At 31.6% G+C, this 13,035-nt stretch overlaps 1 long non-coding RNA gene across 1 annotated transcript; it reads left to right on the top strand.

Annotated features, from left to right (window-relative positions):
• The first annotated feature begins 3,761 nt into the window (after positions 1 to 3,761).
• On the top strand, positions 3,762 to 10,893 carry LOC148780996 (uncharacterized). The gene is made up of 3 exons (XR_016060670.1): positions 3,762 to 4,007; positions 5,397 to 5,430; positions 10,157 to 10,893. It is a non-coding gene; the product is annotated as an uncharacterized LOC148780996 (long non-coding RNA).
• The last annotated feature ends 2,142 nt before the right edge of the window (positions 10,894 to 13,035 follow it).

Here is a 13,035-nt window from a genome sequence, read left to right as displayed (position 1 = left end):
CAGGTAGAGAACCAAACCAACGTAAAATTAAAGTCCTTAGAACCAATAGGGGGGAATATTCATCTGACATTTTCGAAGAATTGTGTATTGAAAATGAGGTCATCCATCAGTATATCATACCTTATACTCCTGAACAAAATGGTGTAATTGAGAAATGAAAATGACCATAGTGGAAATGGTAAGAAATATGATGGGACATGCAAATCTCTCATTGGAGTTTTAGGGAGAAGCCGTATTAACAGCATGTTACATCCTTAACCGAACTCCCACAAAAACTGCTACACTTACTCCTCACGAAATTTTCACATGTCGTACTCCCTCCCTTGAATACCTGAAAGTTTGGGGTTGCTCAGCCCATGTCCTTATCCCACATCAAAATAGAACCAAATTGCAACCCAAAACTGTCAAATCCATTTTCATTAGTTACCCAGATCATGATAAGGGGTATCGATTCTACAACCTTGAAATATGTGAGATTATTGAAAGCCATGATGCTCACTTCTTCGAGGAAGAGTTCCTTGAAGAAAATGGTGAGTAGAAAAGAAACCGACTTTTATGAGAAGGTCCAAAACAAGGATGTAGTTCGAGACCCTGAACTTGAATCTTCCAAACCAACCCAACCTGATCCTGAACTCCCTATAGAAAGTGAAGCTTTATCTGAACCAAGACAAAGTAACTGAGTCAGTAGACCACCTATTTACCTAGAACATTTTGATAAGGTTGGGAAAGATCCAGATTCAGAACCTAGAACTCATTGAGAAGCTTTGCCCTGTTTTGAAAGAGACTATTGGGTAGAAGCCATGAAAGATGAGTATGATTCCATGGACCAAAACCATGTATGGGAATTAGTACCCCTACTTGAAATATGTAAGCCATTGGTTGTAAGTGGATTTTCAAGAAAAAATTGAACTCTGAAGGGAAAATAGAAAAATATAAAGCTAGGTTGGTTGCAAAGGGTTTCACCCAAAAAGAAGGGATAGATTATGAGGAAACTTTTTCCCTTGTTGCCAAATTTCCATCCATCCGAATCCTTATAGATATAACGACCCATTTTGACTTTGAGGTTCATCAAATAAATGTCAAAACAACATTTCTAAATGGGGATTTAGAAAAAGAAATTTACATGACCCAACTTGCGGGATTTGAGTAGAAAAAGAAAGAGAACCTAGTATGCAAACTTAATAAATCCATTTATGGCCTGAAACAAGCATCTCAACAGTGGTATATAAAATTCTAGGAGATCTTTGCTCTTGCAGGGTTCTCCACAAATAATGAAGATTATTGCATATATCAAAAGGTCAATGGGACTGATGTGGTCTTTATATCGTTATATCTAAATGATATGCTAATTGTTAGTAGCTCAATTGCCCTAGTAGTAGAGACAAAAAATTTTCTTGCACAACACTTCGATATGAAGGATCTTGGAGAAGCTTCATATGTGTTGGACATCAAGATAGCAAGAAACATGAGAGAGAAGACTATCCAACTTTTCCAAGCAACCTATTGTAAGAAGATTCTGAAAAAGTTTGATATAAGTATGTGTAAGCCTATGTCCACCCCAATTGACAAAACGACGAAGCTCAGTAATAAGATATGTCCTACCAAAGACATCGATATAAGAGCCATAGAGAGAGTGTCATACAGAAGTGCAATTAGCTCCCTTATGTATGCCATGACGGGGACAAGGCCTAACTTGTCCTTCGTCATGAGTCTAGTAAGTCGTTTGTAATCCAGGAGATGAGCATTGAAAAGCTGTAAAAAGAATTCTCAGATATTTAAAAGGAACCATGAACTATGCGCTCACATATGAGGAACTGAAATAACAATAGAGGGATATTCAGATGCAAGCTATCTCACAGATCCAGATAATGCGAAGTCTACATCTGGTATGTGTTTATGCTTGGAGGGGGTGTAGCTTCTTGGAAGTCAAAGAAACAAGATATTGTGGTCTTGTCCACCATGGAATCCGAGTATGTGGCATGCTATCTAGCAGCCAAGGTGGCTGTATAGATTAAGAAGTTTTTGAATCAACTTAATTTTCATCTTGTACGTTGTGAGGCAGTGTTAATTTTCTGTGACAACACTGCGGCTATTTGTGTCTCTAAGGAGCCTCGATTTCACAAGAACTTCAAGCATATTAAGCCTTAATTTTATCACTTGAGAAATGAGATGAGATTGAAAGAGATCGACTACATATCTACAGATTTGATGATTGCAAATCCTCTGACTAAGTGAGTTGTCCCAAATATTTTTGTAAGACATGTGAGAGAGATAGGGATGAGAGAAAGTGAGGAAAAGATAATGTAAGGCCTTCAAAAGCCAAAAGGGAGATGTTAGGTGTATGTGGCCTTTAAAGGCCTTATGAGTGTATATTGAAATATTTTTATAGTGAAACATAAATTCAGTAGGAGTGTGGTCCCTCGATGACCATACTAAGCAAATGATGTTTGTTTATACCGGAATGTGCTTATCAATCTAGGCCAGACGGTTGGAAAACTCAATGTACCTAGACATAAATAATTAATCGATGAGGGTTTTGGGTTAGCCCTTGATGAGGTCAGAGCTTATGCCTAGATGAGTGAGCCGAGGGACTGTGTGACCCTTGTGTGTGATGGTAGGCCGACTGAGACGGGGGCCAAACCTCATCCATGTTCCGTCACACAGCATGCATATTGATAGATCGTTCGGGAAAGCCAGATATAGCGTATGCATGTGCGAGAGATACCCCTATGCGTCATACAACTATGGTCGCATCAGGTCGTGGTGATCTTGACTCGTCTCTAGGGGAGGACCTGTAATCCACAGACTGGGATTGCGACCCCTTGATTCATCGACCTGACTTTGGTGACCCGCTAATGAGCCCCAGCTTAGACTGTAGGTTATGAAAAACACTGGGTCGGTTTGATAAAGCTAGTGTGGTATGTAGTCCACAGTTAAAGGTGGATGGATTCCTAAAACCATATGGATCATTTTCCCATCATATTAATTTAATCTTGTTCATTTTATTATTGAAATGATTTTAGTTTTATTATTTGAATTTTTATGAATCTCTCAATGTTTTATTTGTGATTTTTGGACTTATAAAAATACAGTTAATGTTCTTACAAAGTTATAAAAATTCAAATATATATTTTAAATTTTTTTATTCAATTTTAAAAATAATTTTTTTTATAAAATTCCATGGGGGCCCATAGTGAACATGGGCCCACCATGTAGCATGTGAGTGGGGGCCCACATGTACCACAAAAGGGTGGCATGCCCCACCCTTTTTGGATTCTCTTGTTTGCTTTTAAGATAAGGTTAGTTTGATTTGTGGCATGTGGTCAAATCTTGGAGGGGATATATTGACCATGGCTTTATCTATTTTGTAGCAAGTTTGTTTTAAAGAGATATGGTCAATTTGAATTGATATGGATCTTATCTTATTTATATTTGGTAGTATTTATCTACTTGATATTATTTGACATATCCTTATGGAATATGTGACATGGATCATGCAATTTTATAGAATGCATGATATTTATTTTATTTAAATATATTGATGGGAAAATGGTTTAAAAAAAGGGGGATAATAGTCCAAGCACCTTCTATAATATTGATGGCCCATCTATAGAATGGATGGCTCAGATCTCTCACCCAACAAGTCACCTTGATCAACCGTCTAGATTTAATCTCATGAAAGAGACAAACTATGGGAAAACCCTAAACCTAAATATTCACTATAAATAGGGGTGCTCTCTCTCCAATCTCAACACAACCTCCCTCTCTCATAACATCTCTCTCACCTCTACCTCTCCTAGAGGGGCACGCCCCACTCTCTCTCCTCCATTTGCTCTCTTCAAATTTTAGGTGGTGCTCTCTCTCCTCTCTAGATCTAAGTTGATCTAAGTTAATTTTGGGGATTAAAGTTTTAGTATAGTTTTTAAGGGGTGATTATGCCGAAATCAGCTATCTCGAAAGCTAAACCACAGGTCCCGCGGGTGTGGGGTGTAAGAAACCCGATTGAGGTAATCTCTGACATTTTTTCTTTTATTTGTTAAGTTCTTTTATTTATATTCTCAAGCATAGTATTAGGTTGTATAAATGGCATCAATTAGTTAAGATTTATTTTTTTGGAATTTCTATTGTTTGTAATAAGACCATCTATGAGTGATCTTATTGCCAAAATTATAAGGGGTGATTATTATTAAAAAATAAAAAATTGTATTTCCCCTACAAAAGATCACATAAGTCTTTCTTTCATATCTGATGCTCAAGTGCTAACTTGTGACACTATGACTAAAATTATTTCACTCTTCCATTCAGATCAGATGCCTGAGAATATGAATCACATATACTTCATATGTGCCTAACACACGTATGTAAAGTTTTTTCTTTTTGTAATAGCATTGTCAACAATTGATTCGTCTTTAGGTGATGGAATTCATTATGAACAATCCCAAATCAAATACTAAAATTAGTTCAATTAAATAAATAAATAAGGGATCCATGGATGAAGATACAAAAATATGACATATAATATGATTTATATGGCCACACTAACAATTATCATATTGGTATTTCGAAGTAATATTATTTCAAAATTATAATATTGAAAAGTATATTGTTGCATTTATTATAGAGAGGTAGTGAGTTTTTAGTACCATATTGAAAAGTGGAGAAAAAAAAAGGCATCCTTAAATATAAGAATATTGTCTTCTATGTATGGGACATAATGCTCATGTTCTTGTGTCATTCTTTTTCATTCCATACAAAGCTTTGAAAGAATAGTTAATGTTCAGGCGAACCAAATCACACTCCATCAATGTCCATCCAAAGTTTAACAACAATGATGCTTATACACATAACATTTTATTATCATATGGTGGGCATGAGCTTTTTTTCCTTCTTTCTTTTTTTTTTGTTTGTTTTTTATTTTAAAAAAAAAGCTCATGCCCACCATAGCTTTCTATGATCATGTGGATCACGATGTGATTTCCTCGTTTCAATGTTTAGTTAGAGGTTAGAAAAGACAATGAAGTTTATACCCTCACCTTTCTAAAATTATGAGGATTATATTGTGATTTTTTTTGTTCAAATATTAAGTTAGAAGTAAAAAAATTCAATGGGTTGTTTCTATTGTTATTTGCAATAGTAATCTAATTTTATTTTATGTTAGGGTGGTTTTTGTACCACTAAAAACATTATCGAGCGTATCATGAATATAGAATCCACCATCATCTCCAAAACCTTGATTTACAACATAGATTAACCTAATCATTTATTTGTTATCCATCTCCTAGCTTTTTACACATATACTCTCTCCCTCATATATATCTTTATCGTTTTTTTTTTTTTTATATCTCTCTTCTTGTCCTTCTTCTTTATTCCTTTAAATCCCTCTTCTTCTCTTGCAGCTAGCTGCTTCTGTTCTTTGCAATCAACCGAAAGGTACGACCAATCAATGCCTTTTTAATACTTGTAATATTTTATTATAGATGTTTAAATGCCATCCAGGTGACTCATTAATATATATATATATATATATATATATATTAATTTAAATTTTTTTCTTCTATCCTAGAATGAATTCCATATTAGACAACGGTAAATTAGTTTAAAATGTATTCACTATACATTGATTTTGTAAAACTTCATGGTATTATGGTTTGCTTAAAATTTTCAAGTTATAATATTTATTTTTGCTATTTTTTATTTTTTTCTAATATTAAAAAAATAATATTTTTTTTTTCCAATAATGCAACTCCATTAAAGAAACCTTGAAACTATCTTATTTTTATACTAATTTATTATTAATTATTTAAAAGCCTAAATTGAATTCTCACCAATGCTTTTCCCTTTCTTTGAGGTTGGGTAGTTTTGGTTTTGGACTAATATATAAAGAGGGAGAGCAATAAATGCTTCTTCAAATGCAATAAGTTTATTTAGATATTTTCAAAGTGTTTATCTCATTTCCACAATAAAATGTTTCTTGAATTGAAATTCTTCTTGTAATTTAGATAACCTTAGAGATAGATGTGTCTACAAAATTACAAAGCCACGAGTCACGATGATCCACTAATTGACACAAAAGTTTGTCAAAAGTGAGTAGGGTTCTCCTGGTCTATACTATGCAGACCATAGTGATTGAACGTATTTTGAAACATATTAGACGTATTTTTATTTTTTATGTTATTAACTTGGGCCAAGAAGAAGTAGGTTAATATTTGTAGCAATAAAATAAAATAAACGATGTTAGGATTATTTCCATAGGTCATCTCGAAAGCCAAAAGCTTTCTAATGATGTTGGAATATAATTTCTATTTATTCGCTCGGACAAAACAAACTCGAGGAATATCTTTTTTATCTCAAATTTGGGGATGTAATCTCTAGAATCCAACCAATAAAAAAACAACTTACATGTGCATAAAAAAAAAAAAAGCATCCTGAAACCTTTCAATTTTTAGAGGGATAGATAGGGTCTGTTTTTTTTACTAAAAATATAAGATGTTTTCTATGAAAATAATCATCTACTTATAGTTAGATGGATCCTGCAAAAGGGATCATAGTATAGACCTCATCCCCAAAACTTTAATAGACGATTATTACATTAGAGATTAACCTAAACAATGCATGTAACTCCACTTCACATGAAAGAAGATAAATTTTAGGATGAATTATAGGACTCGTTTAAAATAGTATTGTGTCCTAAATTTTTTTTCTATTATCCATCTTCTATCTTTTACTCATATATTCCCTACTTAATAAATTTCTTTATTGTTTCCTTTCTTGTAAAATCTCTCCTTGTCTTTCTTCTTTCTTGGTGATTTCTTTTCTTTAAATCTCTCTTCTTCTCCTGTAGCTCTTTCACTCCTTTGCAATCAACCAAAATGTATGCCCTATCAATCCCTTTTAAATGTTTATAATATTTAGTTACCGATGTTTAACGCCATCCAATGCACTGATTATTTTAGTCTAAAATGTTTCTTGTTTCCTGGAATGAATTCTATGTTAAGCAAACGTAAATTAATCTAAAATATCTTCAATATGTGTTTATTTTGTTAAAATGTCATGGCATTATGGTTTGCTTAAATTTTTCTTGTGATTATATTTATTTTTTATTGTTTTCTATGTTTTCCTAACATAAAAAAAAAAATCAATATTTATTTTTCCAAGAATGCAGCTCCATTAAGGAAACATTGAAACTATCTTATCTTATATAAATTTATTAATAATTTTTTAAAAGCCTAGATTGAATTTTCACCTATGCTTTTGGCTTCTTTGAGGTTGGGCTGTTTACGTTTTTAAGTAATGAGTAAAGAGAGAGAGCAAGAAACATTATACGATAAGTTCATTTACATATTTTCAAGTGTTATCTTGATCCCCACAGTATTTATCAAATATGGACAAAAATGACAAGAAAATCACAAAATTTATTCATTACAATTAAGATTGTTATTTTCTTTGTAGGTCAAAACAAAGTCGTCACGATCAAACCCATGGGGCCACTGGTTTAGTCAGACGGGGCAAACTAAACTGGTTCTTACGTTAAGTCTACAAAATTAAATAATTAATAGAATAGAAGGAAAATTTAAAAAACAAATTAAAAAAAAAAACAAAGAAAATTATGCAAAAATTGGGAAAAATTATGAATAAATAAGAAATTTTAAATAATAGAAACAAAAACATAAACCAAATTGAAAACAACTTAAGAACAATAACTCATTAGCCAGTCTTTATTTTCTCCTTTTTGTTTATGATTTTCCTTTTTCTATTTTTATATTTCCTATTTTCCATTTTCTTATTGGCCAAGTAGAAATTAAAAAGAAAAAAGAAAGCAAACAAATTTTTCCAAAAATATTTCGATTTTTCTCTTTCACATTTTCCAAAATATTTTCGTTTTGACTTTTTGGAATATCTATTAATGCAAAGAACAAAAGTCAGAAAATTTGAAAAAGAGAAAACTCAGTTTCTGTTATTCTTTTTATATTTATTTTTTGGTATGGTTTCTATAAAGTTATAACCGTAAACAATAAAATTAAGACGCACCTCCAAATTTTATCATAACATGTAATTTTGGTATAAAAATTCTTAGGATTATCTCAAAATCTATTTTCATATCTAATTATAAAATTTTAAAATCCAAATATAGTTAAAATCAAGTAGATCTATAAACATATGCAAATCTTGAAAATAGATGGTCTATATAATGTGTTACAAGATACACTATATTTGGGACTCAAAATCTGTTTTTTTTTTTTTTTTATGCATATTCATACATCTCGTTGTTGAGATGATCCATTAGAGGGCTTTTCAACATTAAAACAACCTTTTCTGATGGATTTTTGAGGTGCATATGTAATTCTACATATTAAGGTTGCAATGTTATATAAACTTTTTCCTTTATTTTTTTTGGTTTTTTGTTTTTTTGTTTTTTTGTTTTTTTTTATGTCTTCCAAACCGAAACTGAAACAAAGTAAAAAACTAAAACAAAAGATCCCCAAATATCTTTCTATCTACACCTTTTTTGCATTTTTCCCAAATATGTCTTTTCATAGTCTGATTTTTGGAAAATTGAAAAATGAAGAGAATAAAAAACCAAAAAAGATCATAATTGGAAAATGCAAACATTTTAACGTAAATCTGTAATTGGAATAATACTAGACACTTTTGTAAAACCAAAAAGACCCTATGCAGCCTTCTTGTTCTAAAAAAAATCGAAAAAAGTAGATGACTTAATTTATCAATTCATTATCATTATTATTATTATTATTATTATTATTACCGGTGTTTGAATAACCAACTTGGGTCAAGTACTCCGCCCGCATTGGGCCAAGTAGCAGATAAGTGTTAAAAACAAAAAAAAAACAAAAAACAAAACAAAACAAAACAAAACAAAACGAAACGAAATACATGTTTAAAGGAAGACAAAAAAAACACATTAAAATGTGGTTAAAAGAGTAAATAGAAAATATATGTTTAAAGTAAGATTAAAAAAAAACACATCTAAATGCGGTTAAAAGAGTAGTAAAACAAAAAGATTTTGAAACATATTGGATGTATTTTTACTTTTCTACTTTTTACTTCTACCAAGAAATTGAGTGTCCAACTCGGTGATCTTAAATAAGTTCAAAAATTTAAAAAAACTACGAATTTTATTACTAATAGATTTTCTTGATAATGTTTTCTGTCATTTTGATAAAGATTGGAAAGCGTAGAATTTCTCATCAGTATTGCAAGATTTTTCGTTAAGGATAATCTTTGATGCAATAAAATCGAATCAATGAACTTAAGATTATTCCCAATGATTTACGGTAATTATTACATCAACAAACCCGACTAACTTTAGATGCAATGACATGGGATTGGTTATATTAAGCCAATTACCACAAATTATATTCTTGATGTCATTTGGGGTCCCAATATACTTCTTGGTTGGGTTTTGTCCAAGGACTAACGACAGTATGGTCGTGCAAGAGCAGGAAATATTTTAGCGAATATTAAAAAAGGTCACATGATATATATCTTAATGAGCAAGATTTTACGGGATCCCTCCCTCTACAACTATTACCGCGATCTTTATCTCTCTCTTGAGTAAAAGTAACTAAGTCGTCCTCTCTCTTCCGCTTATATTTAAGTTTCTTTGTAATATTCCTTCATTTAAAATCTCATATTTTCTTTGTTGTTTTTCTCTCTTTCTTTCTCAATTAAAAGCTCCTATTTTCTCTCGTTTCTTTGCTTCTCTTCCCCATTCCTATTTCTTGGCCATATTCTCTCATTTAAATCCCTTCATTCTTTACTATTTCTTTCACTCTCTTGAGTCCCTCATCTACACGTTTTGCAACCAACTTGAAGTATGTGCCATCAATCCATTCTTGTCGCTTTCTTATTTAGTTGCTTCATTGATATCATATTCTTTCTGTTTTTCTTAAAATGTAAAAATTGCATTATGATTTAGGATGTTTTTAGACTAGTATTTTATTCTATTCCTTCTAAATGGATATAGTTTTTTATTTAACTGCTTTAATGCCATCATATAATGCAAAACTCTGCCTCCTTTCTTCCAATTGTACCAACGATTGGCTACTATATAAGAATTAAATCAAATGATAGACGGACACTTTTATTGGATTCTATCTTAAATGGCTGAATTACATTTTTTTTTTACATCTACTAGTTTTTCTCGATCAAAAAGACATTGGAGAAAGTGAATTGAGTGACGAATGGCTGAAGTATATGTCCTCAAGCTATGTCTTCTGATCCTGAAGTACATGGCCTCAACCTCTTAGCCGATACAGCCGAGTATCTTGAGAACCAGGATAAATAACTACTACTCAAAAGGTCTTGACTGCTCGTGATTTGGAGAGTTATGGATAAGGTTTTGAAGCTTTTGACAACTGCGGAATGAAGCTTTTGACAACTGCGGAATGGGAAGGTGTGAATAATCATAAACAGGAAATAGTGGTGAAGATATGGGTTGAAGGGACAGAGGAGGATCCTACAATGCTTCAAGTATTGGAATTCTCTCAAAACCTACCTCTTTGATGGCTTCAAATTCGCAAAGAAATATGTCTCCAAATTGGAGACACATTGAGTGTTTGGGGTCATCGTGATTCAGTTACTAACGAGCTCCAATTCGAGTTCACATTCGATAGGAAAATCAAAGAGCAATCAAAGAGCCAACCAATAACTCGTGCAGTTGACAGCGAAAAGTGGCCTGAAAATTGAAGACAAAAGGTTGTTTGGGGCATCGCAATTTTGAGTTCACATAAGAGTTCATGTTTTGTTTCATTTCATTTTCGTTTTCAATTTGTTATGTGGACAATTGATGGAGACTGAGTTGAGGAGAATGTTTATTCACCACCTGTACATATGAATGTTTGCAATGCCAATATGATATTTATTTCTTTTTTATTTGTTTTCTTTTGTAGCATTATGAGGTGAAGAGTATTAAAATTTAAGTTTGGTTTGAGGATAATGTCTGGTTTTATTCAGAAATGGATCCCTCCCCCCAAAAAAAAATAACAATAATGTAGGCGGTCCACAGTTTACTTCGAGATTGAACAATGCCAAATGCCACAAAATGATTTCCTTTGTGATATATATTTTATTTAAAATTTATATTTATCTAAAATTTGTGAAGGGATATATATTTATATGGTGCACCATATAAAAATAATAAAAAATATTTTGAGAAAAAAATTAAACAAACTACCCTTTAAATAGTCAAGCTATTTTGGTCTGTGTTTGCCCAAAATATTTTTTATTTCTAGTATACTTCATATAAAAATACCTCTACTTACTAAATTTTAGAAAAGTATAATCATGACATAAAAATAAAAAAAAATAAAATATTTTGTAGCCATTGAATGATTAAATGATGTTGGGTGCAATATTAGCAGCACCCTTCAAATGAACGTTAAACCTTTCCATTTGAAAATGAAACACTCACCCCTAAGAAAAAAAAAATTAGGACAACCTTGAGAGGATAGAGAATGTAAGAAGTAAGAAACATGAATATTTATGTTAAAACAAGGATCCTTAGATGATATTTGATGAATAATTTGTTATCTATATGCGACTCTAGTTAATACACAAGACCCAATAACTTTGACAATAACACCATTGTCGCCACACCTATGGGCATGTTGGCATTAGGACTGTATCCTCCCGTACTTATTTTTTTAATGTCTGATTATTCATCAACCTTATTGATAATGATTCAGGAAAACTTTACATGTAGCTCCACCTATGTTAAGATTTTCGTTTTTCAAAAAAGAAACGAATATATGAGCTGTCAGGATATCACCTAAAAATGATTCATTGATTTCAAATTGTTTCTATAAAATATTTTTGAGCGAAATTTTGCGCATCCCTTCATCTTATGTATTACACACAGCAAAAATTAAATAAGAAAAGTTCTGAAAAAAATTGACTAAAAAGCTCATGCAAGTTTTAGGGTTATGGTTGTTTTTTTCATCAAAAGCATTTTTTATTATTTTTATCGTGTGCTCCTCTATTAGATGTGGGTCACACCCTAAAATTCATATAAAATAATTTATAAAATAAAAACAAAAATAAAATACTCTGACCTTTGGATGAAGATCTGATGCTCAAGTGCTAACTTGTGACACTGTGACTAAAACTATCTCACTCGTCCATTTAGATCGGATGCCTGAGAATAGGAATCACGTATACTTCTTATGTGCGTAACACACCTATGTAAAGGTTTTCCTTTTTGTAATACCATTGTCAGTAATAGATTCATCTTTAAGTGATGGAAATTTTCATTATGAACAATTCCAAATCAAATACCAAAATTAGTCCAACTAAATATATAAATAAGGGATTCGTCGATGAAGATACAAAAATCTGACATATAATATGATTTATATGGCCGCACTAACAATTATCATGTTGGTATTTCTAAGTAATATTATTTCAAAACTATAATATTGAAAAGTCTATTATTAGATTTATTATAGAGAGGTAATAAATTTTTAGCCCCATATTGAGAAGTAGTAGATAAAAAAGCCGTCCTTAAATATAAGAATATTGTCTTCTATGTATGGGAGACAATGCTCATGTTCTTGTGTTATTCTTTTTATTCCATACAAAGCTTAGAAAGAATAGTTAAAGTTCAGGCGAACCAAATCACACTCCATCAATGTCCATCTAAAGTTTAACAACAATGATGCTTATACACATAACTTTTTATTATCAGCATGAGCTTTTTTTCTTTCTTTTTTCGTTTTTTTGTTTTTTGTTTTTGTTAAAAAAAAACACATACCCACCATAGCTTTCTATGATCATATGTGCATCATGGTGTAATTTCCTCGTTCCAATGTTTAGTTAGAGGTTAGAAAAGACAAGGAAGTTATGTCCACACCTTTCTAAAATTATGAGGACCATATTGTAATTTTCTTTGTTCAAATATTAAGTTAGAAGTAAACCAATTCATGGGTTGTTTCTATTGTTATTTGCAATAGTAATCTAATTTTACGTTATGTTAGGGTGGTTTATGTACCACTATAAACAATTGTTAAGCGTATCATG

This window comes from Amborella trichopoda, chromosome 8, assembly GCF_054954075.1.
Source record: "Amborella trichopoda isolate Santa Cruz 75 chromosome 8, AtrichopodaSantaCruz75HAP2 v2.0, whole genome shotgun sequence".
NCBI classification, from domain to species: domain Eukaryota; kingdom Viridiplantae; phylum Streptophyta; class Magnoliopsida; order Amborellales; family Amborellaceae; genus Amborella; species Amborella trichopoda.
This window is presented reverse-complemented; position numbering and strand designations above follow the sequence as displayed.